The 6,111-nt window shown below is 37.8% G+C and overlaps 1 protein-coding gene across 1 annotated transcript in view; it reads right to left on the minus strand.

The window, feature by feature from the left end:
- Positions 1-6,111, minus strand: part of LOC115272592 (olfactory receptor 52M1) — a 42,665-nt gene that overhangs the window by 35,951 nt on the left and 603 nt on the right. The gene's annotated exons all lie outside the window — the stretch shown is intronic.

Genomic DNA, 6,111 nt, shown 5'->3' on the forward strand with positions numbered 1-6,111 from the left:
TAGCTCTAGCATTTAAGATTTTCTGATGCGAGTCACTCAAATGTGGTCTATCACACTGACTTATTCTTCTGATTGTATAATTCATGAGTATAAAAATGCCACCCATAACCTATGTAAGGCATCAATAAATGTTTGGCTAGATAGATGAGTGACCTTGCGAAAGCATGTTATTTAAGCTCAGATTGATAAGATCAAATTACATGTCATCCAGGTGTTATAAAATTTGACACAATTAAGATGTTACTGTCTTAAATCTTCAGAAAAAAAACTTAGAATCATAGACAGCTGTTATACCAATAGTCCAAGCCAAGTGCTAACAATGGACTTAGCAATAATTAGGAGTCACACACTTTCACACTGCAGTGGACATAATATTAGTTCCTCAGTTAGTGCTTAAAATCATTAGGGACTGAGACCAATAAAATCACTCTACAGTCCTCAACTAGAAGCTATTGATGCCATTTCTAGAATGAAAATAGGTCCATCTAAATCCTGCCCATTCTGGAAATTTCAAGCCAAACACTAGGGATCTGTATATGTGTTTTAGAGAAAAGATTCTCTAACTTTATGTAAGTGAACTCCTTAACTGTGAAAAGAGGCATATAATTTTTCAAAATCAAGTTTCCATCTAGGATCTTTAATTAAAATATATAATTCCTGGATTACATTAAATGTTGGGATTTTGAAATCAAATTGCTTTCAAACTTTTAAATGTATTCACTGTTATAAAAATATTTTGATGCCCATCATTATGTTTAAAATAAGGAAAAGTTCTCTGAACTATCAAACTTTTATATCATTCTTCTTTCTCTGTAAAATCCTAGCACTTGTCTTGAAAAAGTGTTTTTACAGCCCCAGTATCAGAAAAGAAAAGCTTCAGAACTAAGGAAGAATACAAAACCAGGACTGACCAAACACATTCTCAGAGGGGAGGTCTTAGCATTCTAGGAACTCAACTACCAAAAGTGACTAGGCCTCTCCCAAACTGGAATCTTAGCCAAGGGAGAGCTCCTCATACCCCTGGACTTTAGTCATGTTTTGGGGAGGCAGTGATACATGAGGGTAGCAGTGAGGACCATTCTTTATTCTGCTTTTAGGAAGGTTGGTATATCTGTCTCTAACTCACTAAGCTTCCCAATCACCAGTGGGCAAGGAACTCTTCAAAGAGTGATGATAGAAACAATTCAACTCCACTTGGTGTCAAGCTGCTTGAAATGTAGACCAAGTGCCATTCCTGGGAAGAGGGAAGAACCTAATGTTGGGATTAGAGCAGAAACGAGAACAGACTTCCCCAAGAAAGAGGTATACATGGCTGGAGTAGATCTAGGAAATCCAAATCAGTAGACTATAGACTTGACCATTCACATAAATGTGTGTATCCAAATATTAGACAAGTATTGATAATATAAGTGTACACTATGTAGTATACATAACCATTATATATCATATTTTATATTGTAAAACCTACAACAATAAAAATATTACAAGACTGAAGAAAATAGCAATGACTGAAATTTAAGTATGCCATTTTGTGTTCCTATTCTACAGACCAACATTTTTAGACAACTAAGAGTTTTGGAATCTACAAGATAAATGTGCAACTTTAAAATTCTACAGTTTGGGGACATTCTATCACTTCATGACTTCTCCAACTTTCTATCCAACTCCACATGTCCTTAGGTTCTGAGGACCACTCCTGCTTTCATGTCATTCTTTTTTTTTTTTTTTTAGTTTATTGTCAAGTTTTTTTCCATATAACACCCAGTGCTTCTCCCCACAAATGCCCCCCATGACTATCCCCCTCTTCTCCCCTTCCCATCCCCTTCAGCCCTCGGTTGACTTTTGCTCTATTCCATGGAGGTAGAAATGCCAGGATCTGGCTATGTTTGATTTTTTTTTTCTCTACTTAGGGGATCACATAGTCTTTAAAAATACAATTTCTAATCGTACACATGTGGGACAACAAATGATATATCAAACGTAAGTGTTCAAGGGAGCTAAAATTCATAGGTTGGAATACCAGAGGAGAGAGAAGGTACTGGAGATCTGCAGTCTTGTTCTGAGTACCATTCAGTGCTTAAGTGGAAGGAAATGACTTGAAACTAGGAAAAGACCACACAAGATAATTAAAAGAAATGATCTCCAGTTCTCACACAGGGCTGGGAATAGTTCTTTTGCTACAAGCTGGAGTGGAAATCCTCCTGAGTCCTAAGATTTTTTTTCAAAAATGCTTTTTTGTTCAGTAGTGGTAACAAATTAAGCTTAAACTAAAAGGCGTTCAGTCCTGACTAACAAAGCCTAAAAGCAAAACCTAAAGGATCACCTTGTTTGCAACAACATAACTGTGAACTAGAACAAAGCTAAAGAACGTATATACTAATACAAAAGTATCCAGTACCCAAAAGTAAAATTCAACACATCTGGAATTCAATCAAAAACTATCAGAATACGGGGCACCTGGATGGCTCAACCAATTAAGCAGCCAACTTCAATTCAGGGCATGATCTCCCAGTCAATGAGTTCGAACCCTGCGTCAGGCTCTGTGCTGACAGCTCAGAGCCTGAAACCTGCTTGAGATTCTGTATCTCCCCCTCTCTATACCCCTCTCTGGTTCATGCTCTTTCTCAAAAATAAGAAAATTTCTTAGGTGTTTATTTAATTATCAGGAAATACACAAGAAAAATCAAAGCAAATCACAAAAAGAACAGATGATAAAATTAGCATATAAAGAAAATAAGAATACAGAATACAATTATAATAGTTTAAGAGGCTAGAGGAAAAATGGAGCATGTTAGAGGCATCAGAGGATATTAAAATACCTAAATAAAACTTCCAAAGGTGAAAACTAGAGTATCTGAGATTTCCATGAGTGTATATATTTTATCGGATGAAGTGTACAACATCAGATTAAAACGTACAATAAAGGGAAGTAACAGGCACAACTGTGTTGCAGAAGCATCCTGGACAAAACACTACATGAAATTCTACTCGAATTGTGGTTATTTCAAATATTGCTTGTTAAAATGTAGCCTAAAGTTTGCCTTTTCTGTTATGTGAGTCTGCGTTCTAACTCTGTTTGGCCATTCCAAACTATCAACGGGCTGGGGCTGCCCTAGCTAAGATTGATGTCTGGATTAATCAGGGATGCACGCAGGGGCATTGTTTGGGCAACTTACAATTACTCAAGGTCCAGAAAACCCAAAACTAGGGTGCAGGAATTATCGGAAGTGTTGTGTTTAAATTTGAATTAGTGCACATTTTCTGCATCCTCTTGTATTACTTAACTGTAAAATTTCAACTCTAAAATAGCATACATGTATTCTCATGACTACTACACTCCATCTAAGTACATAGTGTTAATTAACGTAAGAAATAACTCACCTTTGATTATTGTGAATAAAGTTAGCAGTGCATACCATTTATTACATACTAACAGAGTCCTTAAACTATCAGACTTACATGTTAGACTAAATCATTCTGTGGAGGGTATAAGTTTTATTTCTGCACCAAACATTAGGACAAATTGGGTCTTACAGCCTGGAAATACTTAATCCACTTACTAAATTCAGCTTACTAAATAACCATGACAGATAAATAGTTTCCAGAATTTGCTGTGGAAAAAAAATACCCACAAAGTCTGTGGCATGTAACAGTAAAAATGTATCTCTCATACAACTGGAGATTGGCTTATTTCGATTGGATTGGCTTATCCATTTGTAGGTCAGCTGGGGGACCTGCTGATGCAATGTGGGTTTGGTTGTGAGGCTCTGCTTCAATCTGCAAGTTAATCAGGCAGCTCTGATCCACATCTTGCTCATCCTCATTGAACCAAAGGGCTACCCAGGGTATATTGTCATGCTGCAGCAAAGTCTGAGGACAACAAGCCACATTGCACAAGCAAATTTTAGGTCTTTGCTTGTACTTCATCTGCTAATACCCCATTAACAGATAGCCCAACTCCAGAGTCTGTGGTGTTATGTACTCTGTGAGAGTGAATTTTTTTTAAATGTTTTATTTATTTTTGATACAGAGAAAGACAGAGCATGAGGGGGAGGAGCAGAGAGAGAAGGAGACACAGAACTGGAAGCAGGCTCCAGGCTCTGAGCTAGCTGTCTGCACAGAGTCCGACGTGGGGCTCGAACCCACGAATGTGAGATCTGACCTGAGCTGAAGCCGGACGCTTAACCGACTGAGCCACCCAGGGGCCCCGAGAGTGAATGTTTTTGAATAGTAATCTATCACCCAGATGCCTGAAGTCAACTCGGGAAGAAAAAAAAAAAAAAACAGGCAAAAGTTTCTGAAGGATCAGGGAACCCTCAGGGGTTCTTGATTAATATCACTTCCTTCCATGCTGTCCAGGTACCTCAGCTCCATGTCTGGAGGACTGAGACATCTGGGAACTAGTCAGAGACCTATTGAAAGTAGCATCCTCCATATGTCCCTATGTGGTAAACCATGGTATGAGGAGGGCATGGGGATGTTCAGAGCCTATCAAGTTTCTTTGTTCTTAGAATTGGAGAAACTCCTTTTAGTTATGATTTGGGAAAGGAAAGGGTTACAACACGTAAAAATAACATGGTTGTATAAATAGACCTTCATGAAAGTGTATAAGAGCTTCTTTAAAGAACTGACTGAAGGAGTGTTCAATTATGAAACTACATGAGACAAAAGCAGAAAGATGGTAAAATCCAGTTTTGTTTTTAGGATGTACTACAAAGAGAAATAGTGTACTTGCCTTTTCAACTACTCAAGGTCTTTTTTTAAAATTTTTTTGAACATTTATTTATTTTTGAGAGACCGAGAGACAGATCATGAGCAAGGGAGGGGCAGAGAGAAGGACACACAGAATTGGAAGCAGGCTCCAGGCTCTGAGCTGTCAGTACAAAGCCTGACACGGGGCTCAAATCCATGAACTGTGAGATCATGACCTGAGCCTAAGTCAGATGCTTACTGACTGAGCCACCCAGGTGCCCCATAACTACTCAAGGTCTTGAACTGTCATGAACTGGAGTGCAAAAATAGCTTACAACTACAACAATCTGCTTTATCTGGGTTATAAAACAACTTCCAAATCTCATTTTATTACAAGAACAACAAAATCATCCTTATTCATGTTATAGGAACATTTCAGGGTCAGTAGAAGCTATGCTCCAGACTGTGAGTCTGATTCACCTCTTCATGGGTCTTCTCCATCATGGGTCTAGGTTGAAGGAAACACTCTGTTCAGGGACATGTTTGTTCTTGTGGCACAAAAAATAAGAGTACACAAGTGCATTTTCAAGTTTGTGATTATTGTGGAATATTTTAAGACCATTCAAATTCCATTGGATGAAGAAAGTCACATAGCAAGATTTAACATTCCTGGAGTGAGAAAACTGCCCTTCCATGGTAGAGGGGTGGGAAAATATCTGAACAATAATACAGTCTACCACAACTATATAACTACTTTAGCTTCATATGTCTCAAGAGCAAAGGTTATTATCTTTCCATAATAGTTCAAAGATGGTGTTCAGCTCTTCATTCAAAAAATACTAATTGTTTTGGAAATTTAGATGTACATGGAAAGTTAGTTACATGATACAAACTTATATAAGGGGATGTCAGAAGACTCCTTTGCTAAATGTTCAACAAAGGAATTTGCTGTTCCTTGACTTCTTATTCACACTGACATAGTGGAAGAAATAAGTCTGCTTAGAAGTGGAGCTGCCAAAGTGCAGAGTCAATAACATTGGATGTAGTAGGCTAATGAGTGGCAGAGGTTAGCGTCCACTTAGAAAAGCTATATAAGCAATTAGAGTACTGGAAGTAATGCTGGTCTTTAGGTCACAAAATTTGTGGTCAATTGCTCACTCATTGTCTAGATGAAGAGTTCCCTAAAACCTCAACCACGTGTGCCAATCTCAGCCAATTATTCCTATTGCCTGGTTTGATCTAACTGGATCTGTGAGGAATGAAACTTCACTTTCTTTGCATACTACAGACTAGAAAACTTGGAGATTACAATTTTCCTACTTGAGATTTTTCCTCTATACCTAATTCAAGCATGAACTCAATCTGAACTAATAGGTAAGGAAAAAGTAGGCATCTACACATTCTTTCTCTGAAATAAAC

Source organism: Suricata suricatta, chromosome 11 (genome assembly GCF_006229205.1).
Source record: "Suricata suricatta isolate VVHF042 chromosome 11, meerkat_22Aug2017_6uvM2_HiC, whole genome shotgun sequence".
In the NCBI taxonomy this organism is placed as follows: domain Eukaryota; kingdom Metazoa; phylum Chordata; class Mammalia; order Carnivora; family Herpestidae; genus Suricata; species Suricata suricatta.